The sequence below is a fragment of the Sus scrofa genome, chromosome 6 (assembly GCF_000003025.6).
Source record: "Sus scrofa isolate TJ Tabasco breed Duroc chromosome 6, Sscrofa11.1, whole genome shotgun sequence".
Classification (NCBI taxonomy): Eukaryota; Metazoa; Chordata; class Mammalia; order Artiodactyla; family Suidae; genus Sus; species Sus scrofa.
In genome coordinates this window covers 81,455,281-81,482,840 of record NC_010448.4, presented here as the reverse complement: position 1 = coordinate 81,482,840, position 27,560 = coordinate 81,455,281, and the positions used below count along the sequence as shown (strand labels likewise).

The 27,560-nt window shown below is 51.2% G+C and overlaps 1 long non-coding RNA gene across 2 annotated transcripts; it reads right to left on the bottom strand.

Annotated features, from left to right (window-relative positions):
* Positions 1,414–25,174, bottom strand: LOC102158376. 2 transcript variants are annotated; one of them, XR_002344943.1, is made up of 4 exons: positions 23,159–25,174; positions 18,997–19,073; positions 5,879–5,954; positions 1,414–3,587 (listed from the first exon to the last, which is right to left on the bottom strand). It is a non-coding gene; the product is annotated as an uncharacterized LOC102158376 (long non-coding RNA). The 2 variants fall into 2 exon arrangements; XR_002344942.1 differs by lacking the exon at positions 1,414–3,587 and having other exon boundaries at positions 5,563–5,954.

Below are 27,560 nucleotides of genomic sequence, written 5' to 3'. Positions count from 1 at the left end.
GACCCTTTGAGGCAAGGCAGGGACAAGGTTTGTTTCTCAGAAAGATCCCCCTGCCTGAGATAGAAAGGCTGTTTACGAGGCTGTTAGGAGTTCCCGTTGCGGCTCGGTGGAAATAAACCGCACTAGTATCCGTGATGACATGGGTTTGATCCCTGGCTTCGTTCAGTGGGTTAAGGACCCAGTCTTGCTGTGAGCTGTGGTATAGGTCGCAGATGTGGCTCGGATACCCCATTGCGGTGGCTCCGGTGTAGGCCAGGGGCTACAGCTCCAATTCTATCCCTAGCCTGGGAACTTCCATATGCTGCACCTGCGGCCCAAAGAAATAAATAAATAAGAAGTCATTAAAATAATCTAGGAGTCTGAGCTCAGGGGTGTAGAGTGCCCAGGAAGGGCTGGAAAGGAGATGGGTTCTTGAGCTGCCGGGAGATAAAACTGATTGGACTGAAGATGCTGCATGGGGGCAAAGGAGCAGAAATCACCCAGGACAGCATGCGGGTGTCACGCCTTGAGACAGGGAGCCGAGCGGGATAGCAGGTTGGCGGGGAGAGCAAGAGGAGGAGTTCAGAGTTGGTGGAGTTGCTTGGGGTGCTTGGGGTCACTACGTGATGTTTAGGAGGTGCCCTGATTACATTCTGGGAGCTCAGGGCAGAGCTCAGCTTGGGGCAGATAAGTGGGAGTGCATGAGGCTGTCTGTCTAGGAGCTGTGCTGCAGGCCGCCAGGCCCGTGTTCCCAGGGGCAGGAGCAGAAGGAGCTGGGAGACCACAAAGGAGCTGCTAGGGAGGTGAGAGGAACACAGGAAGGTGAGGCCTCCCTGAAGCTGAGGGAGTTGAGAGCTTGAAGGAGGAGGGGGCGGCCTACCCCTGAGTCAGATGTCACAGAGAGGCTGAGAAGAGGCCACCAGATCTGGCCTTAAGGGATTGTCAATGTCCTGGGCAGGAACGTTTCCTTGTGGGGCAGGATCTGAAGCTTTTCTCAATGGTCTCAGAGTGAATTATAGCCCCTTCCGGACCCGCTCACCCCCCACAACCACAGCTCCCATCCATCCTGTTCACTCCTAAGGTCTTTGCCACCATATTGGTTCAATGTCTATTTCTGGTTGGTCTTCGAACTCAGGAACAACTACCAGGAATCATGCTAATCGTACTGTTTCATTTGCACCTCGTTTCAGTTTCTAGAAATCTGTATTATTTTCATCCCCCACTGAGCAAACTCAGGCTCATCTGAAGGCCCTGAAAGGGGAGAGACCTATTTGGACAATATTGGGGACAGGTTCCATCCCTAACTTGTGGGTGACAGAAAAAATAAACTTGTTTTCTGAACCTACAGCATCTGTACTTGGTGGTTGTCCAACTTGAACCTGCATACAAAACACCAGAGATTGGTATGAATTTGCAGGTTCTTAGGCCCTAAACTGCAGCGATTCTGATTCAACAGATGTGAAGCAGTGTCGGGGGACTTATTTTATTAACCAGCACCCCAGGTGATTCCCATGCAGGTGATGGAGGGGCCACACATGGGGCAACATTAACCCCATCCCATGCTACACACATGGTCCAATTTCAGGCAGCAGAGTGGTCCAGGACCCTGAAGCTACTGGTTTCTGGCAATCGGTTAGGGCTCTGGCTGCAGCTGGGAGCCGGCTGGGGCTGGGGGAGGCAGAGGGTGGTAATAAAGAAACAACAGGAAGCTCAGCTTTTATTAGCCCTGGGTAGTCGCAGCTGCAGGTGAGTAATCTGATTTCTGCGGCGTCCTGTTTTCTCCGCTGCCTGGCGGTTCCTCGACACCCACTCACCTGCCACCAGCCACGGGAGAAAAGGCGAGTGGGAGGGAGGTTGGGCGTGGGGCTCCGCCTGCCTGGGTCCCTCGCCCGCGCCCACGCAGGCACACCCGCCGCGCCGCCGTGCCCACGGGCCACGCACCTGGTGCACTCGCTGCAGGGACCAGGGCTCTGCGCTGCTGCAGGAGGATGACGCGGACGCCCACTCGTAGCCCTGTTGCCCCCGCCCCAGCTGCGCTTCCTGACGTCTGGCGCGCTCCGCTTGTGCATCGGAAGGCCTGGTGCCTTCTCCCAGCTCTGCCGCTGTCTTCTGAGCCTCAGTCGCCACCTCTGTAAAGTGGGAGACTGTCCACGTCCCCGTGAGATGCAGGAAGAGAGATGAACGTTATAGACCCTAAAGCGCTGTACCACTGCAGAGGCGTCAGAAGGAACCCAGGAGAGAGAAATCTCTTAACTCTTCTGTGCCTCAGTGTCCTCATTTGTGAAATAGGAATGACAAACCCTTCCTGCCTAGAACAGCGTACACAGCGAGGGCAGCTGCTGTCACTGTGATTACCATCTGCTAGCCCAGTCCAGAGGTGCATTCCCCCCTCTCACTCGGCTGCTCTGGGTTTCCTTGGTCCTCAGCTCCCATCGGGGAAATGGCGAAGCTGGGGAAGGCTCCGATGGGAAAAGTCTGAGGGGCTGAGAGTCAAGGGCTTGCCCAGGACTGGGGATTGGTTCCAGCCCTAATGCTCTGAACCAAATTTTCCACCTGTAAAAGGGGGCCGACAGGCCACAGAGACGTAAAGACTAAATGAGAAAATAAACCTGGGAACACTTGCAAATTGTGAAGTGCTGTCCAAATAGGAAAAAAAAAAAAAAAGGTTTTTGTCCTACAGAGTCAAGGATCAGTCAAGAACCAAACTAGATTTAGCCAGTGAGTTCCCTAGGGTCCCATTGAGAAAGCCCCTGGCCTTCGCCTTGGCCGGCAGAGCCCAGCCCGTCATGCCGTACTGCCACAGAGATGGAGAGACAGAGCCTCCCCGTGGGGCTCAGGGTCCGGTCAGCCAAGAGGCAAAGGTGTTGTGGGAACACAAAAGAGGGAGGAAGCAGGCTCCTTGAGGGAAGGCAGGGCAAGGATGACAAGAAGGAGGACTTCCTGGAGGAGTCAGCCTTGAGGGGGCTCTTTGAGGGATGATTGTAGTTCACGTGAGGAGGAGGGGAGGCCTATTCCAGGCAGCGGCAAATTCCAGCAGAAAAACCCAGCAGGGAGAAAGTGTGTAGTGTTCTGGGGAAGGGCATGCAACGCCGCTGGAGTGCAGGGCGGGATGAAGGTGACCTGGGCAGGGCTTCCAGAGCCTCCCCCAGGGAGCTCACACTCTGTTCTGAGGTTGATGGGGACACATGCAGGGTTTGAAGCAGGGGAGTGGCGTGGGCAGGTGTGGGTTCTAGAAAGATCGCTGTGGTAGGTACACAGGATGGATAAAGGCAAGAGGAGGGAAGAGAGGACAGACTGAAGCTGTTGCCTTGAGTCGAGTGTGGCCCGAAGCAGGGCAATGGCAAGAGGACAGGAGAAGGGACAAATGGACAAGAACTTTCTGGTACAGAACAGTGTACGTACAGTAGAATGATTTGAGGGAGAGAAGGTAAGGATGACCGTATTGCCTGACTCTGGAGCTTGAGGTGGACGGTGATGGCATTAGTTGTGATGGGGAACCCAGGAAAGGAGCAGGGTGAACTCACCTTTGAGGTACCTGTCAGACATCCATTCCTTCAAGAGCTGTCTGTGCTAGACACACTGATGTGGGAGTAGATAAGACCCAACATCTTCCAGGAAGAGACCAGAGAGAGATATTGGTCAGCAATCTTTTGGCTATAAGTGACAAAACTCAATTCAAACTAAGTAAAAAAAAAAAATTTTTTTTTTTTAAGGAAAAAGAGAAAGGTTAGGAATCTGGCGTTTCTATTATCTTGGAGTTTCCAGGGAGTGTCAACTTCAGGTATTGCTGGATCCAGGGTCCCTGATGCCGCCATTGGATTATCTCCCCACCGTCCCCATAGTCAATTCTGTTTGTGTCTTTCTCAAAGAATGGTCCTTCTGGAATTCTCTTGTTCAGTGGGTTAAGGATCTGGTGTTATCATGCCGTGGCTTAGATAACTGCTGTGGTATGGGTTTGATCCCTGGTCCGGGAACTTTCACATGCCACAGTGCAGCCAAAATAAAAAATGGGCCTTCTTCTCTCTCCTATGACAGGCCCTGTCTAGTCCCCAGAAAGATGGTCCCATGTTCACATCCTATCAGCTCCCACATTTCAGAAGGAGAAAGCCAATGGTCCATCCTAGCTGTATCAACAGTCCCAGGCCTTAATTGACCAGCCTGAATCATATGCCCAAGCCCAACCTAGTCGTTGCATCAAAGAGAATGGCGCCCTGTGCTTGGCCTACTTGCCTTTTCCAATGGGTAGAAACCTGTTTGGACATCCCATCAGCCCATAGGCTTGAGGGCAGAACCTTGGGGAAACACCAACATTTCAAGGTGGGACAGAACTTGGGGAGGAGACTGAGGAGGATGAGAGAGGGTCTGGGAGAAGTCAGGTCTTCAAGGAAGAAGTTCTACAGGAGGGAATGGTCAAAGGCAAATTCTGGAGGGTGACAGGCTGCTGTTCTGGGCTTCTACCATCCACCCTCACCGGCAGCGGAAAAAGGCTGTGGGCCCTGATGGGCTAGAACACCCAGCAGAGCCCATTTCCTTATCCGTGAAATGAGGACACTAATAGAACAGCCACCCCATAGGATGACTGAGAGGTATGAGCAAGATGGCGCTGAAAAATGCTCACCCCGATGCCTGGCACTGGTAAACGCTCAATAATGGGGAGCTACTTCTTGTGCTGGTGGAGGATGTCATAGTGGCAGTGGTCATAGTACCCAGAATCCTGCTGCCCTGATTGGACAGAAAGTTTAGCTAATACACTCAGCACCACTGAGGCATCATTTATTTATCCATCCAATAGCACCTGCTGTATACCAGCCCCTATACTGACACAGCAGACGTCAAGAAGACTAGAGCAGAGGAGTTTGAGGCAGTGTGGGAGGTGACATGGCGGTGAGTAGTTACCACGTGGAGGGATGGGTGCCACAGGGCCTGGACTGTGGGCACCCAGAGAACCTTGGTCCATATGGAGGCACTAGAAAGGAAGCATTTGAGGTTGGTCTGAAAGACAACTGGTAAAGACCAAGAAACCTGACATTTTGTGTGTCTCTCAGTGGGTCAGGTGCTGGATATGTCGAGTATTTCTATATAGAGTTAGGGACTGCTGTCCCCATTTCATGGATGAGGGAATAAGGGCCCAGAGGGGTAGTTGGCTTGCTTGGGGTCCATGTTTGTAAGTGGGGCACCAGGGCTGGCCTAGGAGCCTGACTCCACCAAACAGGTTTGCCAGGTGGAGAAGAGAGGAGAGACAGGATGCCAGACTGAGAGATAAGGACCATGTAACACAGCCTCCCAGGATGGGGAGAGGGAATCAGGACTCCCACACCAAGAAGACCCACACCTGTGGGGGGGTGGGAGAAAGACAAGATGGGAGCCACGACCTCCATCGAGTCCTGTGCCTCCTGGAAACTCAGTCTCCTTATCTGTACAATGGGGCTGAGGAAGTCTGTTATCTCCATCCCCATTTTACAGATGAGGAAACAGAGATTAGATCAAAGGCTTCTGGTTGCAGAGCTCACAGGGCTGTGTCATGTCGCTATGAGATGCAAGAGCTCTCTGCAAACCCTCCTCTCTGTTTCAAGGGTGGTGGCCACAAATAGCACCCCAGAAGAATCCAGAGCCTCCATGGGTGCAGCCCCTGGGGTGGGGAGAGGGGTGTCCCAAGAATCAGTCTGTGCTCGTATTTACTCTCTCAAGGACCTTAGAGACAGTTTCATTCATGCACTGGGAGGGACAACACATGCAACTTGCAAATGCAGAAACTGAGCCCAGGAAGAGGGGAACATCTTGTTCAAGGTCACAATGAGCCCTGGTGGAGCTCTATCCAGAGGTCAGGTCCCCTGATGCCAGGTTGTTTGTTCTTTCTTCTTTCCAAAACCCACTTCTCGCAGATGACCTCTCACCTCACCTCCACAAGAGCAGTCTCTACAGGTCCTGAACAATCAGTATGGACCAGGCACTCACTTCTTTCTTTATCTCTGGTCCTAGAAACCGAGGCAAATATATATACATAATTTATGGTTTGTTGATAATATATTACAAAATAATCATCATCATCAAGGCATCTAGACTTTATAGCCACCCTATAAATTATGCAATCCTGTTTTACAGATGAGAAAGCTGAGGTTCAGAGATGTGCAAAGTCTACTTCAGGGATTCACAGCTAGGAAGTGACAGCATAAGGATTAGGATCCAAGCATCTCTGACTCCAAAACCCGGTGGTCTTGCCCCCTCCCCGAGCTGCTGCTGGGTTAGAGATGTAGGACTGGAAAAGGGAGTTGAGGAGTGATGACAGCCTCTGAGCCTCAGGGATGAGGGAGATGACAGTTATGGCAGTGGCTAAAGTCAGGCTGCCTGGCTTTGAATCCTGCTCTGCTATTTCTTAGCTCTGGGCCTTCAAGCAAGTCACTGGGCCTCCTTGAGCCTCAATTTCCACATCTGTATAATGGGGGTGGTAATAATGTGCTCGTCTCATTGGGTTATTGGGAGGGTTAGATGAGAAGAGTGTGTGGCACATGACAAGCACAGTGGAAGGGTCGCTTTTTTTTTTTTGCTTTTTAGGGCCACACCTGTGGCGTATGGAGGTTCCCAGGCTGGGGGTCCAATCGGAGTTCCAGCTGCCAGCCTACACCACAGCCACGGCAATGTGGGATCCGAGCTGCTCCTGTGACCTACACCGCAGCTCAGGGCAACGCCAGATCCTTAACCCACTTGAGCAAGGCCAGAGATCGAACATGCAACCTCACTGTTCCTAGTCAGATTCCTTTGCGCTGTGCCATGACGGGAACTCCCAGGGTTGCCTTTTTTATTTGCTGGCATCGTCTATGGCATTTAGCAGGGACTGCCTCATCCGCCAGTAGTACTGCTTTTATAACAGCCTGGGCTTCTGGTGTCTCCCTTGCATGGCCTTGTACTTCATTTTATAGTCATAATTTATATTCTATTTTTTTGGCCACAACCCTGGCATGTGGACGTTCTCATGCTAGGGTTTGAAGCTGCCTCACAGCAGCCCATGCAGTGACAACACTGGATCCTTAACCCACTGCACCACAGGGGAACTCCTATATTCTTTTTCTTAAAGGGATCCCTCAATATTGTGTAAACTCTGCAGACAGCCTATAAAACATGGATCTGCCCTGTGCGTGCCATGCATTTGGCTTCTCCATGCAGTTCCATCTCTTAGATGGAGAGTGTCTTCGAGTGCTGATTAAATGAATTAATATGTGTAGAATGCTTTAAAAGCACCTGGCGCATAGTGACTACCCAGTAACTACTGGTCTCTTAAGTGACTCTCGGCTAGTGAACATTCCAAGTGCTAATAAATGTGCTTGATGCTTTACCCTGATCGTGTGATTTAATTATGTTTAATCTTCACAACAACTCTTCCCATTTAACTCAGAGAAATGAGGTCACAGAGTTTGGAAGCAAAACGGATCTGACTCGAGAGCCATGATCCTGGCCACTGCCCCACTACCCCCCTGTTCAGGATGGGCCCCGGCCTCTGCCCCTGCCCCCTGGCAGCTGAACCTGGGTGACCCAGGCCACACCGCAGGCAAGCATTGTCTGCCAGGCTCAGGTCACCCGAAGGTGGGGGGAAGAGACCCCCCAAGTCCAGCTGGGCCTGGGCCCTGCCACACCTAGCACCCTCGTCCCGCCTGCCCCCTAGAGCTTCCTCTTAAGCCCCTGTCACCAGAGGCCCTGGCCCAGGTGGGGCGGGGGCCAACGGGTGACAATGACCGATTTAGAAAGTAAAGTTGCCTCTCAAACAAATAAGAAAGAAGAGGAAAGAAAGAAATGGCCTGCCCGCTTCCTGCCCCACTCTCTCTCCCAGCACCTGGGGCCCAGCTGCAGGGTTTTCACTGCTTGTTTGTTCATCCTGCCTCGAGGAGCCTCTTCTTAAAGCCCCAGGCCCCCTCCCCACGGGTGGCGGGAGGGAGGATTGTGGAGCCAATGGAAATAAGCACCCTCCGTGATTGTGGTATTGTTGTTGTCTTCAGTATTGTCTCCGACGACAATACCAATAATCCTAACTGGCTGGGTTTCCTGCAGTTGGGGGGCGGGGTATTACCAGCTTGGATTTGGGAGTGGTCCTCCTAGCTCTGCGATTTGTGAGGTGCAAGGCCTGGCCAGGTCATTCTTACTCTCTGGGGCCTCCATCTCCCGGTCTGCAAAGTGGGGGTGGGGGCTACGCGAGGCTGCCCTGAGCAGGGAAGGCACAGTGTCCGCCCCAGTGGCTGGCAGCTACTCAGTCGGTTGCTATGAAAGCCAGGATCGCCAGGAACACAATTTAAGAGCCTCTGCAGATGTGGCTGGAAACTCAGTGGACACAGAGGTAAAATAATCCTAAAGCCCTCCATATGTTGCAGCCAAAGTTTTAAGTGCTTTATGTAGAATAAGTCATTGCATCCTTACCACAAGTGCAGCAGATCCTATGTCATCCCTATTTTACAGATGAGGGAACTTCGCTACAGAAAAATGACTTGCTCAAGATCAGCACATCTGTTAGGGACAGAGCCAGGATGAACTCAGCCTGTCTGGATTCAGAGTCAGTGCCCTGGGAGCAGGTCTGGCTCTGTCTGGTCTGATTTGCTGCCTGACTGTGGACAAGTCGTTTGCCTTCTCAGCTTCAGTTCTTGATCTGCAAAGTGAGCAGCCCATGATACCTGCCTGCAGGTATCAGACAATCCTAAGGGAGAGTTGTGGCCAGATACAGTGACCATGGAGAGAAAGATAATGAATGAATATACCAAGGGCTCAGGAAGCTGTGGCTGTCACAGCCATAATTATTATTTGTTTTAGAGTCACAGTCATGAGCCAGCCTAGAGGATGCTGAGGGCCCTGCCCAGCTCTGAACATCTAAATCCTGTGGTTGCAGCTGGGGAGTGACTCCAGGAGGCACCTGGTGAGAGGTGGCTCCACCCGTTGGGGCGCATGGGGCTAAAAAAATCCCTGAGTCTGCCACCGTGCAATCTGCCAGTCACCTGCCCCGGTTAGTGGCAAACTCTCTCACCCTCCTTCCCTTCCCTACCCGTAATTCCCATGAGCTCTGTGGCTCCAGAGAACTCACTCGACCTCTCTGAGACAGGAAAAGGACACAACCTCGCAAACTTTTGTCCATTAGAAATAATGCAAACAAAATGCATAGCATAGTGCCTGACATGAAATCCCGAAGAGGCATGGGAGCCGGAATCTTGAAGCTGACCTATGTTCTAGTTCTGGCTGTGCCATTTCCTGCTGCGTAATCTTAGGGAAGTTACTTGGACTCTCTGAGCCTGGAAAATGGATTAGCACAGCCCCCAACACACAGCCACACAGTGGTTGGCTCTATTTCTTGTACTTTCTAAGGATGTCCAGAGGCCCTCGAAGAGGGTATAATGTTCTTCTAGGGCCAGATTTCTCTGTTGGTCCCTCCAGAAACTGTCCTTTGCCCATCTCCATCTGTTCTTGACCTGGTAGGTGACCTTTGTGGGTGACATCAATGGCCTCCTTTGCCCTCTGGCCTCCGGTTGGGTAGGGCAGGAGGGCAGAGGAAGATGGAGAGTGGGCACAGTCAGTTTATTCCCCTGGCCCCATCTTGAAGGGTTGCCACAGGCTGCCTGAGTCCCTGACCCAAAAACTACAGCTCCTGTCTGGCAGCCCTGTGCCTAGGGCTCTGGCCCTGGGTTCAGGGAACCCCTCCCTCTCCCACCCATCTCCCTGAAGGCCATGGGTGGTAACAGCTCCCCGTTGTTACCAGCCCTGGAATGCTGCACCATCTCTCCTGGTTTTCCCAAATTCTGCCCCCGGTCTTTGTTAACAGACCTTTGATTCAACTCTCTTCAAATTGCTCAGTTTGAGCACACCATCTGTTTCCTGCCAGGGCCTCGATCATGGTTTTAGTGTGACGTGCACCCTGACGTGTTCATCTAGGACTCCAGGTATGGTGGAATCATCAAAGCTCACACAGCTTCCAGATACAGGTGTTTATCCATTCAGTTACTTTTTGTTGAGCATCTGCTGTGTCCCAGGCTCTGATGGAGACAGAGCCCCTGACCTCAAGGAGCGCAAGGGCTAGTTGGGGAGACAGACACCTAAAGAGATGACCGCAGTATTTGCTAAAAGCCATAATAGAGGCATGTGCAAACCCGTGGCAAGGAGAAGAGAAACCATCACATTCCAGGAGAGGCTGGCAAGGCTGCACAGCGGAAGGATTTTCAAGCAGTGTCTTTGTAAAAAATTTCAGAATGTATTTTATTTAATCCAATATTACAAAATAGCATCCACATATCATATTATCAATTAAAATTGATAGAAAAATTCTTTTTTTTTGTCTTTTAGGGCTGCAATTGCGGCATATGGAAGTTCCCAGGCTAGGGATTGAATTGGAGCTGTAGCTGCTGGCCTATGACACAACCACAGCAACACTAGATCTGAGCTGTGTCTGTGACCTACACCACAGCTCACAGCAATGCCGGATCCTTAACCCACCGAGCGAGGCTGGGGATCGAACCCACAACCTCATGGTTCCCGGTCAGATTCGTTTCCACTGAGCCATGACAGGAACTCCAAAAAATTCTTGAGAATTTTACATCTTTTTCTAAGTCTTCAAAATCCAGTGTGTACTTGACACACTCCCGGCTCGTCTGTTACTCTTGGCCATGCTTCAGGGCTCAGTGGCTGGAACACTGAGTGGCTAGTTTGGAACAGCAAATCATTAGGTCCTCACAATAGCCCTGGGAGCTAAGTGGTGCTGTTTCTCCCCCTTTGCAGAAGAGGAAGCAGGGACACAGAGGAGTATTTTGCCTGTGGTCACAGTGACTCCCGGGTAGGGCAGGATTTGAACCTACATCTGTGTAGCTCCAAAGCCTGTCTCTTCCTGCTGCCTTGTTCTGTCTCTGGACTAATCCCTTCTTCCCAGAGTGAAGTAGCTGACAAGGGCTGAAGCCAAAATTTAACTAAAGTCCTCTGCCATGTTTCTACATCAGTTGATTCTCTGGGACAGGTTGGTGAAAGGGAATAAGCCTCCAAAATGGGTTCTGACCCCTCTTCTTCCAGGTCCTAGGGTGGCAGAAGAGGACTGAGGACTTCCAGGAAGTTGTTAAATTCCCTTTTTGCGGGGAGGAGGCTGTTAATGGGTGGAAGGCAAGGGCTGCATAGGGACGGGGAGGGCGACAGTGCCAGTCAGACCAGGCTGGAAAGTGGCTGCAGCTCATCTTTGCCTCTTTGCCAACACCATGGGCAGCAATTCCTTCTGAGCCCAAACACTGGATCATCCAGAAACACCCTCTTCCTGAGCCTAGAGGTGTCGGCAGAGTTCTCAGTGAATGCATCACCATCATTTTCACACTGACCCTTGGGGAATTCTAATGGAATGATAAAGGTAAGACATTCTTTTTTTTTTTTTTTTGTCTTTTTTTTTGTTGCTATCTCTTGGGCCGCTTCCACGGCATATGGAGGTTCCCAGGCTAGGGGTCGAATCGGACCTGTAGCCACCGGCCTACGCCAGAGCCACAGCAACGCGGGATCCGAGCCGCGTCTGCAACCTACACCACAGCTCACGGCAACGCCGGATCGTTAACCCACTGAGCAAGGGCAGGGACCGAACCCGCAACCTCATGGTTCTTAGTCGGATTCGTTAACCACTGCGCCACGACGGGAACTCCGGTAAGATATTCTGATGGGCAGTTTACCCCAGGGTCTCGTGGGAAAATTCTTAAACTTACATTCATGCTTTGAAGGAGAAACAAGAGCCATGGAAGAATGGGTGGAAGCAAAGGGAGTTCCTAGCACATCCAGGGTGTGTGTTTGGTGACTCCAGAGACGCTGTGTGATGCTGAGAATAATGATCAGTAGGAGCTCCCACTGTGGTGCCATGGGTTAAGAATCCAACTGCAGAGGTGCGGGTTTGATCCCTGGCCCAGTGCAGTGGGTTAAATGATCCACTGTGGCTGCACCTGCAGCGTAGGTCCCAGCTGTGGCTTGGATTCAATCCCTTGCCAAGGAACTTCCATATGTGGTGGGTGCAGCCATAACGAAAAAAAAGAATAATGATCAGTAGCTGAGTATTCCAGACCTACTTATTATTCATCGATTATCCATCCATCCACAGAATCATCCATCCAACCATCCATTCACCATCCAGTACCCCTGTCCATGCATCTATCTCTCAATTCCTTCATTCCTTCATCCACCATTCATTCATTCTGCCCCCATCCTGTCATCTACCCATTTATCAGATACCGTCTGCACCCAATCCCCGGCTGAATGCTCGACATGCAACAGTGAGTAAGACTCAGGTCTTCTGTCAGGCCTGGGGAGTAGACGTCATTTAGCAAGGGACCGAGTGTGGTGTCGGAGGCTTCTAGGAGCTCCGAGGAAGAAATGCCACCTGTGACCAAGAGCCAGGAGGCTGCCCGAGGAAGGAACACCCAAGCTGGTCTTGAAAGAGGAACAGGGGCTTGTGAAGCCAGAAGAAGGAAGCCTGGCTGATGAGATGGGCAGTGATGCGGGCTGGCCAGTGACACAAGAGAACCTGCCACAGAAGCCGGTGGGAGGAAATGAAGGAGGACTGGCCTCGAGCCAAGGTTTCACCCCAGGTTCTCACGAGTGGCTTAAAAAATGGTGACAATTCAGAGGTCCGCACAGCCTGACCTGGACTGGTCTTCTCTTGGCACAGGGTCTGAGAGGCCAGACCTGGAAGACCTAGAGAACCTCCAAGTGACACCCCTGATTGTATGGGGGAAACTGACCTGCTGAAGTCAAGTAGCAAGTGCGGGGGTGCCGAGCCCAGGTCTCTAACTCCTGTGCATTCTGGGATTCTTTCCACAGAATCTAGGCCCCAACCCCCCACACCCATCAAGCACTAGAGTCCAAACACTTACAGCCCCTCTGTGCCTGGCACAGTGTTGGGCCCAGAGAAAAGGAGCTTCCCTGTGGCGCTGGGTTCCTGCTCTGTCCCCACAAATAACCAGATTGCTAGAGCTCATTCAAAGTCTTTCCATTTAAGTCTCACAACAGTCCCAGGGGACTAGAATTATGCCTCCTTTTTACAGGCGCAGGCAAGGACAGCTCAGAGAGGGCAGGGGGCTTGCCAGAGGCACGCAGCTCAAACACAGCAGAGCCAGCCTCCTGACTCCTCGGCCTGTACCTGATCTGGGACACCAGGTGACACCTCATCATCTTGAATGTTCTCATCCCTGACTGACCCTGTGCCATGGAAGTGAGGGGCTGTGGATAGGTAGGTTCAGCCGAGATAGAAACCAAAGCCAGGTGAGGGGCTGGGAGGTGGGGGAAGGACTAAAGAGGAAACCTCGGAGATTGTTTTCACCTGTAACCTGCTCTGCCCCACCCAGCAATGGAAAATGTGTGTCAGAGGAAGCTGCTGGCTGGGGACGGGGTAGGTGCGCGTGGGTGACAGCCTGTGGAGGTGCACCACAGGGGGCAGGGTGTGCCGGGGCTGGGGGGCAAGGTCAGGGGTGCTAGAGGGAGGTTCGAGTTCTGCCCCTTGTACCCTGCCTGCTGCCTTGTTCTCTCCGGTTTTCTCTTTCTCATGCTCTCAGAACTAAGGGTATTTATACTTCCCAAAGGATGGACAGACTATTCTATGAAAGCTGTCCCCTAGCTCTAATTCCCAGATCTCCTTGGCCACTGCTAATTCTTGGCTCAATAGCTCATTCAGCAAGCCTTTATCCAGCACCTACTCTGTACCCTGAGAAGTGCACAATCTGATGGAGACACCAAAGTGATGAGACAGACACGAGACCTGGGTGACAGAATTTGGCAGGGAGGCTTTCTGGGGGACAGCACACCCAGCATAAGGGAGGTGATATGAACCATGCTTTGGGGGGCTTCCTACAAGCCAGGCTCAAGGACTAAGCCTTTAGAGGCTTTTATACCTTTCCATCCTCAAACCCATGAGATTGGAAGTGCTAGCAGTCCCATTTTACAGGGGAGGAAACTGAGGCATTGAGGTAAGAACTTGGGCAAGGTGACACTAGCCAGGATTCAAAACAAAGTGTTCTCTTCTTAACTGCTCCACCAAGGAAAGGGAAGAGGGAACAGGTGTTGGGGCCAGAAGGGGAAGTATGGAGGGAGTAACAAGAGGAAAGGCCCAAAGAGGTGTTGGTGCTGAGAGGGGAGGGGAAGGTGCTGAGCCATGAGGCTGAGGAGCAGCCAGGACCTAGGCAAAAAGTCCCTTAAAGCATTGCCCTAGGCACTGGGGAGCTATGGACAAGTTTTGAGCAAAGAAGTAACATTAGTCATGTTTGTTCTAGAAAGATACCTTCTTTTCTTTTCTTTTTTCTTTTTTTTTTTTTTTTAATCTTGCAGTTGCCCCCATGGTATATAGAAGTTCCAGGGCCAGGGATAGCATCTGAGCTGGAGCTGTGACCCATGCCACAGCGGCAGCAATGTTGGATCCTTAACCCACTGAGTCAGGCCAAGGTTCGAACCCACACCTCCACAGAGACAAGCCAGAAGATAGCCTCCTTTAAAGTGGTGATCAGGGCCAAAATGGACAAAGTGAAAAGTGATTTGTTGCAGTGTATGAGTTTCCTAGGGCTAGTGTGACACAGTACCACAAATGAGGTGGCTTAAGAGAAGAGAAATTGATTATCTCACTGTTCTGCAGATATAAGGATTGAAATCAAGGTGTCATCAAGGCCATGCTGTCAGAGACTCTGGTTAGATCCTTTCTCTCCTGTTCCTGGCTTCTGGTGGTGGGCTTCAGTCCCTGGTTTTCCATGGTTTTCAGCTGCATCACTCCAACCTCAGCCTCTGCCACCCCGGCCCTCTTCCTCTGCAGCCTTCTCCTCTTCTCGTAAAGATATTGAATTAAGGGCCAACCCTTTTCCTGCAGGATCTCATCTTATATTTACAACAACGTTATTTCCGAAAAAGGTCGCATTCTAAGGCACTGGGGGTTAGTACTTCAACATATCTGTTTTTTGGGGGGACACAACTCCTAACAGATGCGATTAAAGCACTTGTACTATAGATAAATCTCAAATTTGAAAAAAAAAATCCTCTATAGATTGCATGTCTTAGTTTGAGATTCAGAAAATAGGGTCTCAGCATATCTGTCCTCTATACTAATACTTTGCCCTAGTGAGTACTAAATAAATGTTTGAGAAATAATTGCCTCGTGGTCCCCTAAGGCCCTCAGGTCTTTCCTTAACAAGTTAGAGAAATAGAGTAAAAGTCCCCAGAGAACCAAGTCGAGCTGCCCTCTGTCCTGGATTCCTGGTGGGCAGCTGCTCCACTGACCTGGGCACCTCCTTTCTGTCCTGCCCAGTCATCAGCTTGGGGAATCGCCAGCCCTAAGAAGGGTAGAGAGAGAGGCCTGAGCCTCCTTCCTCCCTGGATTAAGCAGAACCCCCTCTTCTCAGTTCTCTCCCTTGCTTCCCCAGCCCAGCAGGCTCAGACGGCTTCATTCAGACAAATGTCCATGTTCTAGCCCTGCCTCCTCAATTTGGTTCAGGCCTTTGCTTTAACATTGGGACTATCGTCCAGTCTTCAAACTGATTTCCCTGCCACCGGCAGCCCATCGGGTCATCCTAAACTTTGATGACTTCTCTCACTGCCCTAAAACCTTCCATGGCTCCCTATTGCTCTCAGATCCTTTAGCCTACCATTTCAGGCCTTGTACGAGTTGATCCCCATGCTGCTCTCCAACTTGCTTTTCACTCTTTCCCTACATGTGCTCTATCCTCAGGCAGGGGAATTTCTATATAAAAGAACCAGGATGGGGGGTGGGAGGGGAGCCTTCTGGTTTGAAGGGGACACATCGGGGGGCTTGTTTTGAAGTCTTTGTTTTTGTTTTAGGGCCGCACCTGCAGCATATGGAATTCCCAGGATAGGGGTCGAATCAGAACTGAAGCTGCTGGCCTATGCCATGCCCACAGAAACGCTGGATCCGAGCCAAATCTGTGACCCATGCCGCAGCTTGCGGCAACGCTGGATCCTTAACCCATTGAGTGAGGCCAGGGATGGAACCTGCATCCTCATGGATACTAGCCACGTTCTTAACCCACTGAGCCACAGAGGGAACTCCCTGAAGTCATCTTTATAAGGAGGCGTGGGCATGGGGTGCCGTCCTCTTTCTGCATCTCCTCCCCGGCGCATGCTGTTCATTCTGCCCGGAATGTCTCTCTGCATCGCCATTTTTCAGCATGTGACTCAAAGAACACCTTCACCCTGATCGCAGAAGCAAAAGGGCCTCTGCCTGCTCCACATATCAAGCATTTTGACTGCACTCCCTTCCAAAGCTTCTTCCAGGCCAGCTTGTGTCTACCAGGGGATGCACCTCCCCTACCTTAGAACTGGTGTGAGCTCCAGGCCTGCAGCTGAATGGCAGGAAGAGCAAGGGAGAAAAGGGCCAGAATGTTGACCTGACTACAAATACCCTTTGCCAGCTTCTTGCTTTGTGACCCTGGGCAAGTCACTTTCCCTCTATGGGCCTCGGTTTCTTCTCTGTCGATTGGGATGTGGGGAAAGACAGTCAAACAGGGTGAAAGCTTGAGCTAAGTTTCCCCTCCACCCCAGATCTGGCCAGACCTTGGTCCAGTGAACTAGAGCTTCTGGGGTCCTTTATTTTTACAATAATTTGCATACATTTGCATAAGTGCTATAAGAAGCACCGGCCACATTTCGTTCATAGAAAGAATTGAGACCATCATCTAATCTGATGGCCAGGGATGGAAAAGACTCACTGGCTCATGGTTTCATCCAAATCTTAGCTGTCAGAGTCTTTAGTAATTAACCCTCCAACCTCCTCCTTCTACAGATGAGTAACGGAGGCTCAGAAAGGGAAAGTGACAAGCCCAAGGTCACACAGCAAGTAAGGAGCACCAGGCTTTCTCCCAGGCTTCCCACTGTGTGCCAGAGGATTGTCCTAGGCACCTCAAATTTCTCACGATGCAGGGTGGGAGAGGGTGTAAGGGGGGGCTTGGGTTGCTTTTTAGGCCCTTCTCTGCACCCCAGAAAAACAAAGCCTGCTGGCTTGGCAGCCTCCGCAACCACCACAGGAAACCAAAATGCAGTAGAAAGGCAGATGGGAGTGGAAAATCCTCTCAGAGATGTTAGATCGTTGCTTTCACCTGTTCTAAAAATAACCCGGTTTATTAGAGATTGATAGATGACAAGATAACCCACAAGTTCTTCCACTGAGGCGGGGGAGAGGAGAGAGTGTGATGCTCTTTAAACAAAAGGGGAGTTCAGAGATGCTGCGAGAGTGTTGATGCGCTGGCTGGACCGGTGGAACTTAGCGCACAGGCAGTGTCAGTACGGGGCAGGCTGCAGGGCAGATGCTGTGCTAGGCTGTAGGAACCCCATGGGAGGGAGGCAGACATGGATGCTGCTTTCCAGAAATCTAGTCAAATGTGGGGGGAGACAGATGATACAAATGGACAAATAAAATTATTGCATATTGAGCTAAGTGCTATGAGGGACCTGAGCAGTGCTGAGATAGAGCTAACGGGGGAGACTGAGATGAGCTGGGAGGCCTCTGGAAGGAGGGGGCACTTAAGCTGGGACCCGGGCAGTGAGAAGAAGCCAGCCCAGCAAAGAATGGAGGGAAGGGCATCTCAGGATAGACAGCAGCATGCACAATTGCCCGAAGGTGGGAAAGATCTCAGTGATTTAAGAAACCAGAAGGCCAGTACGGGGGGTGGGGAGAGGGGAGGACTCTAGCCTTGCAGGAAGAGCTCCGAAGCGGGCAGGGCCAGACCTGTGCCAGCTTTAAGGACCCACTTGGGCTTATGGATTAGACGCCATATCATTGGAAAGCTCCTGAAACAAGGTTTTCATCAGTGGACCCACAGGGTGTGGTTTGCCTTTTCAGACGCTTGCTCTTGGATTTCCCTCGTGGCACAGTAGGTTAGGATCCGGAGTTGTCACTGCTATGGTGTAGGTTCAATCTCTGTCCCAGGAACTTCTGCATGATGTAGGCACAGCCCAAAAACCCCTCCAAAAACAGAAGAAGCTTGTTCTTGCCTGTTGTGTGGGTAATAACATGGGTCCAAAATACGTTTTGGAAACAAACTCTGAAGCTACAGATGGATTGGGTCGGGGTGGGGTAGAGGGAAGAGAGGAAGGGGACACTGAAGGGGACACCCAGGTCTCTGGCCTGAGTGCCTGGTGGGTGGCAGTGCCATTTTCTGAGGAGGGGAAACATGCAGGCAGGAGGGGCAGTGGTGGGAATTGAGTTTGGGGCATGCTGGGTTCGAGATGTCTGCAGATTGCCAGGAGGCGGCTCCAGAAGCCGTAGCAATCTCAGGCCATCTGATGAAAGCAGGCATGAGGTCCTTCCGTCATTGACAAAGTCTGAACAAAGAGCACCAGGGGACTAGGGACTGCTCTGCCTGGTGTCATAGCTTTAGCACCTAGGAAAGTACCTTGCCCATAGTAGGTGCTCAAGGAGAAGTGGCGTATGAACAGAGCTGGACCATCTGCTAGGTGAATTGGCTCACAACAGGGTGAGTGCTTAAAAAATCTTTAAGGACTTCTTTGACTCCTCTTCTTTCACCCCCACATCCATTCAGTCAAAGATTCCTGCAGATTTGACTGTGTCAGTGTTTCTCAAACCAGTCCCAGTTCAGACCCTCAGCACTTTCACTACATTTACGATGACCTTTCACTGTGTGCCAGGCACTGCTAGACCCTTTATGAGTATATTGTTCTCATCTAACCTTCAAAACAACACAAAGGGGCAAGAAACTTACCCCCCTTTGACTTCCCAGAGCACTACTCACTAACCTCCTATGTGATCCCGCTGCCTCCAGGCTCCATCCTCCAATCCATCCTCCATCCTGCAACCGGGGTGGTTTGAGAAAAATCAAAATCTAACCTGTCCTCCTCCACTTAAAACCTCATCATCTACAGACCATGATCCAATCCCTTCACGAGGCTTATGGTACCCTGAGTCCCAGCTCTGCCTCTCTTCTTACTGAGCCTCGTCGGAATCTCCACTTGCTGTTCCCTGGAGCATCCAAGGCTGTTTCTCAGCTCCATGCTTTTGCTCACATTGTGCCCTTGTTCATCCACACTCACCACGAAGGCTCAGCTCCTCATACGGTCCCCTGCTCCAGTACCAGCTCCTCTCCACTCCGTGGTGACTTCATCAGCACCTGCACATCATAAGAACTTTTTTCTTTTTCTTTTTTTTTCTTTCTTTTTTTTTGGAGGGGGGGGCCTGCAAGTGTGGCATATGGAATTTCCCAGGCTAGGGATCAAAGTGGAGCCGGCCTATGCCATAGCCACAGCAATGCAGGATCCAAGCCATGTCTGTGAGCTGCACCACAGCTCTCGGCCACACCGGATCCTTAACCCACTGAGGGGGGCCAGGAATCGAACCTTCACCCTCATGGATACTAGTCGGGTTTGTTTCTGTTGAGCCACAATAGGAACTCCATAAGAAATTTTTTCATAATAATTTAATTATGAATAATTATGAATAACACATGATAATTTTGCTTTGAATGTACAGAATTATTTCCAACTCCTCTGGTCTCATGGTTCCTTAGTCACAATTGAACATGGGACAGCTGGGCAGTTTTCCTGATAGGGCAAGTAGCAGTAGCCTTCCCCTGGGTTGGCTTTGATGGAAATGAGTTGCTATGTCTGGAGAATATGTATGTACCAGCAGAAAGGGGTCCAGGGGTCCTCACCCTTACCAATCCCAGAGCCCCAGTATTTCCCCCCACCCCAGTGCTTTCCCATCCTGGTCCTCTCTCTCCCTTGGGGTTCAGGGGCTTCCTTGAGTTTTCTTCCTCCCACCCAGGCAGGCTGCAAGGGGTGGGGACTGAACCCTCATGTCTAAGGGAGGGCTCTCGCTCCACTGGACAGGGGTCTGTGCCCCGCCAGTCCCTCAGACATCACGTTGTGGACCGGCCAGTGCTCTTGTGGGGGGCTCAGGCCCTGGAAGCGCGAGCCCATCATCAGCTTGTGGAAAAGAAGCTCCACTGCCCGGGGGGACCTCATGGCCATTGCTCTCCTCAAGCTCCAACACCTTGGGGTTCAGTGTCGGCTCCAACCTCGTGCTAATGGCCTTGGTGGGACTGATGATCACCGAATCTATGCTGTCCTAGATGGACAGACAGAGCCACTGTGGAGAACGGATGCCTGACCAGCTGCTCACTCAGCGTGGTAGTCCCTTCTGCTTTGGCTACAGCAGTTCTGCTTAGAGACAGGGCTCCTGACATTCTGAGTGAAATACAGTCCCTATAATAAAAACAACATTTATTCATTGAGATTTACTATGTGCCAGGCACTGTACTAAGTATTTTATAAATAGTAGGTAATTTAACCCTTATGACAATTTTATGAGGGGGGTAATTATTCCCCTCGTTTTCAAATTTAGGAAACGAGGCCAAGAGAGGTTAAGTGACTTGCATATAGCCACACAGCCAGTAAAGGGCAGAACCAGGCAGACTGGCTCTGGAGCCACACCCTCAACCAGTTTGTTCAAATGCTTCCACCAACTGCGTGATGCATGTCTGTCTGCTTGTCCCTCTCACTTAGAACTGAGTCTTGGTGCTCCTTATTGTCAATGCTGGCACACAGTAGGTGCTCAGCCAAGCCTTCCTTCAAGGAAGCCAGTTTGTAAGCTTCCTACTTTGGATAGGAGAGCCCAAGGGGAGATAATGCTTCTCATTTTACGGCATTGATTGCGTTCATTTTCACAACACTGCTGGGCATGGATTATGAGAATCGCTTGTCGAATGAGGACACTGAGGCCCCGAGAGGTTACAGAATTTGCCTAAGTCGCCCAGCTAAGAGTTGGTGGAGATGGTCCGTCAACCCCAGGTTCCTGACTCCAAGCCCAGTGCTCATTCTGCACATTGGAAATGGGGCTGGGGAAGATGTTACTGAACCCAAACCCAGTCCAAGGGGCATGGAGGCCCTGGTGAGTCAGGGGTCATTAATCACTCCCTCCCCTAGCATGGGGGAGGCTTGGGGGACAGAGGCCTGCTCCCCGGCCTCCCAGCCGTCAGGGTCTGACACCTCCTCAGAGCAGGAAACTCTTCCTTGTCACAAAGCTCTAGCCCTCCTTCCCCCACTGCTCCCACCCCAGGCCACTCCCCTCCCTATCCCCCTCGAGGGTCCTGGTAAAAGCATCCGCTTGTCAGTGTAAATCTGCAGGGTGCAGACCAGCAGCTGGAGATGGATGGGCAGGAAGCAGTAACAATGGATGAAAGACCCTCTGTGCCCAGGTGGGTGGGGGAGGGAGAGGCAGGAAACAGAAGCCTCCCTCCTATGGAGGCCTGAGCGGCTGGCTGGCTGGCTGGCCGGAGGCCTGGGATGCCAGAACCTGCGGGGTTTATTTGGATTCCCCAAGGATCCAAGCTGGGAGCCCTTCGCAAACATCAGACCAGCTCAGCTCCACGGGGTGCCAGGTCCAGGATGTGTGTGACAAGAATATCGCTTTCAAGCATAGCTCTTTGTCCCCCGGGGCCTAGCACAGGGCCAGCTATCACAGCAGGGGCTCGTTTGTTGAATGAAGAAATTAATCTGGCACTACTAATAACTAAAGACTGATAGGTTTTTTTTTTGGGCCACACCCGACAAAGTTTTGGGGCCAGGGATTGAACCCGAGCCACAGCAGTGACCATGCTGGATCCTTAACCTGCTGAGCCACCAGGGGACTCCCAAGAAATACAGTTTTATATTTATTTTCTTTTTTAAGAAAATTAAAAAGATCCACAATTATCCCTTCTCTCTTTGGAGCTTTTGCCTATACTGTTCCTTCTGCGCAGTGTGCTCTTCCCTCTGCTTTTCGCAAGGACAGCGCCTTCGCATCCTCTAGTCGCAGTTCAAAAAAGTCCTTCAATGAAGCTTTGGGACCAACTTTGACACCTCCCAAGGTAGTCCCCGTTCCCTGGCCCTCTTTGGCCCAGCACCCTCAAAGATTTCCTTCATGGCACTTACTGTGATTAGAAATCTTCCCAGTTAGGAGTTTCCGTTGTGGCGCAGTAGTTAACGAATCCGACTAGGAACCATGAGGTTGCGGGTTCGGTCCTGCCCTTGCTCAGTGGGTTAACGATCCGGCGTTGCCGTGAGCTGTGGTGTAGGTTGCAGATGCGGCTCGGATCCCGCGTTGCTGTGGCTCTGGCGTAGGCCGGTGGCTACAGCTCCGATTAGACCCCTAGCCTGGGAACCTCCATATGCCGCAGGAGTGGCCCAAGAAATAGCAAAAAAAACTAAAAAAACAAACAAACAAAAAGAAATTTTCCCAGTTAATAGGTATCTATTTTTTTTTTTTTAATTTTCTATCTCTTCCACTAGAATCTAAGCTCCAAAAGGTCTTTTTGTCCATTGTTATATCCCCAGGGCCAGGTAGTTAGAAGATGCTCCATAAAGAGTTGGAAAATAGATAAAGGATAAACAACTGAATCCCTATAAAAATGTCATTCACACCTGATGCTCTGCAATCTGCTGCCTTGAAGAGAATAAGAGAGTTTTGCTCTTGCACTAAGGGTTGTAAGGCCCCAACCCACAGTGAGTGGCTAGTTCCCAGGGAAATAATTGTGACCATCACAAACCTTTAGGGCTTTGCAATGATTTTGGAGATTGATCAAAATCTGGGTGTGAGCAGGGCTTGGTGGGGAGAGGCTTATGTGGGAATGCCCCCCATCTGTCCGGCATGTTGGACCCTGGGGTGGACGGGGCTGCTTCCATCAAACCCATCCATTTCAAAGATGGGAAAACTGGAGTGCCCATTGTGGCGCAGTGGTTAGCAATTCCAACTAGGAACCATGAGGTTGCGGGTTCAATCTCTGGCCTTGCTCAGTGGGTTAAGGATCCAGCGTTGCCATGGGCTGTGGTGTGGGTCGCAGACATGGCTCGGATCTGGCGTTGCTGTGGCTGTGGCTGTGGCGTAGGCCAGTGGCTACAACTCCGATTTGACCCCTGGCCTGGGAACCTCCATATGCCGCGGATGCAGCCCTAGAAAAGACAAAACAAAACAAAACAAAAAACAAAGATGGGAAAACCAAGGCCTAGAAATGCCAAGGCCACACACACATTAATCCAGAGCTTTGGCAGCAGAGAGCCCAAGAGAGCTGCAGATGCATCGAGTCTTGAGATGTGTTCATTCACTGAGCAAATATCACTGAGCACATATTATGTGTCTGGCACTGTGCTAGGATCTGGAGATTTGACAATGAGTAAAGACTCTGCCACTCAAAGGAATTAAGTAAAAGACCCAGCCTACCTGACACAGATCTGCTCAGTGACTCTGAAAGAAGTTCCTGCTTGGCCAGGTGTGAGAGCTGGGAGTGGGATGGGGAAGAACTCTAGAGTCATGGGAGGCAGAGAGAAGAGAGTCGGCTGGGGCTGGACAGGGAGAATCTGAAATGGAGGGAAGAGCTGACTATGACTAAGAAGCCAGCTCAGCTTGGGGGAGTGACCCTCAGGCACTGGCTATTGCCAGCTGGGGTTGGGTTGGTGCCCAGAAATGCAGTGCCTTTGAGCAGAGTGGTCTGTGCTGTCTCAATAGTGTGGGACCCAGTGCAGAGAGAAGGCCAAAGGCCATTCATGCGCTCAGGAGACTCATAACAAGCGCCCGCTCTATGCCAGGGCGCGTGCTGAGCCCTGGAGTCACCCAGCTGAAGGAGACATTGTCCCACCCCTGAAAGTCCTCAGCACTAGGCGGGCACACAGACCCGCAGACAGGCCTCTCCAGTCCCGATGTCCTAACCACTTCACAGCAGCACAGATCTGCGCTGAAATCCACTAGCCGTGCTTTCCCGACTCCCTCCTCTGTCTACACCAGTGATATCAGAGACAGTTAAGCACCGAGGGAAGGTGTTCTCTTGTGGAGCAGCAGGTTAAGGATCTGCCCTTGTCACTGCGATGGCTTGCAAGCAATGGCTTGAGTCGCTGCTGTGGCTCCCATTCGATCCTTGGCCCGGGAACCTCCACATGCTGCAGGTAGAGCCAAAAAAATCCCAACAACAACAACAACAACAAAGAACCTAGGGAGATCAGACAGACCTGGGACTGGTCTCAGCTCCACCTCTAGGTGAACACGTGACCAGAAGCAAGTGACAGAGTATCTCTGAACCTCAGTTTCCGCATCTGTAAAATGGAGATAATGATAGTACCTGCTTGTGTGGTGCTGTAAGAGTTTGATGAAATCAGCTGCAGAGCTCTTGGCATACAAGTGCTTAAGAAATGGAAGCCAAAAGCCAGCTTCTCTTTTGGGTAGAAGTTCTGTGCATTCAAATAGCCTGGGGCCTATGGTCACAATTACCACCGTTCACAATCTAACACATTCCAGTCCTGGATGGGGTCAGTCAGTCATGCAACAAACATATACGGAGAACTGGCTGACTCTATGCCAGGCCCACCAAGGCAAAGATGAATGAGAGTCAGTCCCGACCCAGGAGCTGCTCGCCATCCAAGGCAGAGAACACATTTGAATATACCAATAAGGAAATGTGATCCTTCTTATTATAGATACAGTCTGAGGCACAGTAGAAAGTTCTCTGAGGTGGCCTCATTTACAGCCGTATTTTACAAAATGCACATTGTTACCCCCATTTCACTGATGAGCAAACGGAAGCTTGGAGAGGCCAATTCACCTGCCCAGGGTCACATAAACTCTGTTTGTTCATCTGTCTCCAGCAGTCTCGCTCTGCCCTCACAAGCACCCTGCACACGGCAATTCTATTTCTCCAAAGTCCCATATGGATGTTGGCCCATTCAGTCAGTGAATGTTTATTGCATCCTTGCTGGGTGCGCAGCCCAGTCCTAGGTACACTGGGCGTGGAGATGAACAGGACAGGGCCTCAGCCCCCACCTCCAGCCAGCAGAGAGGTTGATTTGGGGCATGTTGGGTCATGTCCCCTCGTCTCGGTGACTCTGGTGGGGGACCCTTTGACTCTGGTTCAGCATCTACCCATCAGAGTGCCCATAGGGCTGCTGGGAAAGGCCAAGGGAGGGAGGCTGTGGTAGCTTCAGGCCCCCAAGGCCACCGTGTCCGCTCAGCCTGGCTCTGACTCACCACCCACACCTGCGATGGCCTCAGGCAGCCGCTGCTGGAAATAGACCCAGGGCGAAGAGCAGGAGCTGGGGAGGGTGGGGGAGGGCGAGGAGGGAGGGAGGGCAGGGAGGCAGCACCTGCACACTTGGCTGCCATTCCCACTCTCCCGGGCAGGAAGCAGAGAGAGGTCCCCCAACAGAGCCCACCCCAAGCAGCCAGGCTTGGGGCTGCTCCTCGAGGCGAAGACCCCAGCCTACCTGGGAGGCTGTCCCAGGAGCTGTGAGGATTGTGGTGAAAATAAGGACACGCCTCACTTCCCACAATGCTCGGTGGTTCTGAGTACTTGCTCTGTGCCAGGCGCTGGTCTAAGTTAAGTGCTTTGCATGTCTTAATGATCTCATTGACCTCTCGGCTCCCAGCGGTGGTACCGGGAAGTGAAGCCCATTTTACAGATGAGGAACTTGAGAATCTGAGAAGCAAAGTCACTTGCCTAAAACCACATAGGCCCTGCATTTAGCAATGTGGACCCTCCTCAAGCTCCCCACCCAATCCCAGCTTAAACGGCTCGTTCCAGACCACACGGGCCAGCTGTGCTGCCATCTGCCCCGCCTGCATCAGCATCACCTTCCCTCTTTGCCAAGATAAGGTCTCTCTTTTTTTTTTTTTTTGCCTTTTTAGGACTGCACCTGAGGCATTTGGAAGTTCCCAGGCTAGGGGTCAAATTGGAGCTACAGCTGCTGGCCTACAGCACAGCCACAGCAATGCAGGATCTGAGCCATGTCTGTGAAACACACCGCAGCCCACGGCAATGCCAGATCCTTAACCCACTGAGCGAGGCCAGGGATGGAACCCACATCCTCATGGATACAAGTCAGATTCATTTCTGCTGTGCCACAGTGGGAACTCCCAAGATCTCCCTTCTTACGGTTCTGGGAAGCAGCAATCAAACCATTAATCCTTCTTTCTTCCCTACCTCTCTCAACCCTGTTGAGCTTTCCACCTGAGTCTGATCATGTTGCCTCCCTGTCTAAAACCTGCAGTGGCTCCCCACTGCCCTCAATGTAGAGTGTATTCAAGGCCCTTTGTAAAACGGACCCTGCCCACCTCTCCAGCTGTATAGCTGACTGATCTTTGCTTGGGCAAGTCCGGACACCTCCCAGGGCTCTCTCCCCTGGCAGGCATGATAACAGCTCTGTGCAGTCAGGAGAAGAAAGGAACTGATGCATGCAGAGTACCTAGGAGGGCACTTGATGCATGCTTGGCGTTTGGTGAACCTTCCTGCCCCACTACCATCTCTGAGCCAGAGGCTGGGGCAGAGTCGATGGTGAGTGAAATGGTCTCTGCTTTCAGCCAGGCTGGGGTCAAGGGCTTTCTGTTGGGCCAGGCCAAGGGCTGCCATTGCCATTGGAATTCATCATTTTGAGAAATTCTGAAAGACCTCAGAGCAGCAGTAGTTGGAACTGGGGGGTGGAGTGGGGCTGGGGAGGCAAAGGAATGGTTGATGAGAATGTAAAATGGTACAACCACTGGAGAAAACACTACGGTGATTCTTCAAGAAACAAAAATAGAATCCCCGTATGATCCAGCAATTCCACTTTCGAGTACACCCCCTGAAAGAACGGAAAGCAGGGTCTCAAAGAGATAGGTGAACACCCATGTACATAGCAGCGCTAGTCACAATAGCTAAACATGAAACAACCAAAATGTCCATCTCTGGAGGAGTGGACAGACAAAATGGTCTCTGTACATGTAATGGAATATTATTTAGCCTTCAAAAGGAACAACAATCTGACACCTGCTACAGCCTTGGAGGACCCTTGAGGACATGATGCTAAGTGAAATAAGCTGGACTCAGAAAGACACCTGCCTTATGATTCCACTTATATGAGGCACTTAGAGGAGTCAACTACTAAACCCATAGAGACAGAAAATAGAATGCTGGTTTCCAGGGGATGGGGTAAGGGGGGTGGGGAATTACTGTTCAATGGGCTTTAGTTTAGTTTAGTTTTGTTTTTTTGCTTTTTAGGGCCGCACCTGCAGCATATGGATGTTCCCAGGCTAGGGATCGAATTGGAGCTGTAGCTGCTGGCCACAGCCATAGCCACAGCCACAGCCACTCAGGATCTCAGCCACATCTGCCACCTACACCACAGCTCATGGCAAGGCCAGATCATTAACCCACTGAGCAAGACTACGGATTGAACCCGCATCCTCATGGATACTGGTCAGATTCCTTTCCACTGCACCACAGTGGGAACTCCTGGGCTTCAGTTTTACAAAATGAAAAGAGTTAGGGAGATGGATGGTGGTGAGAGTAGCACATTATGAATATATTTAATGCCACTGAACTGTATACTAAAAAAATGGTTCGGATAATACATTTTCTGTTTATATATTTTACCACAATAAAAAAGATTCAGGGAAAAAAAGGCAAAGGAAACCAGCTTTCATCCCAGAGTATTTTCATCTGCATGACAATCTAGAAGGTAGATATGCCCACTCTATAGAAAGGAAAACTGAGGTCAGAAAGGTAGATTCACCAGGGTGTCTGGGAGAGAACTGGATCTGGGACCAGCTCGGTCAGACGCCAAAGCCCATTCTCCTCCCTGGCCTGCACTCAGCGCCCCAG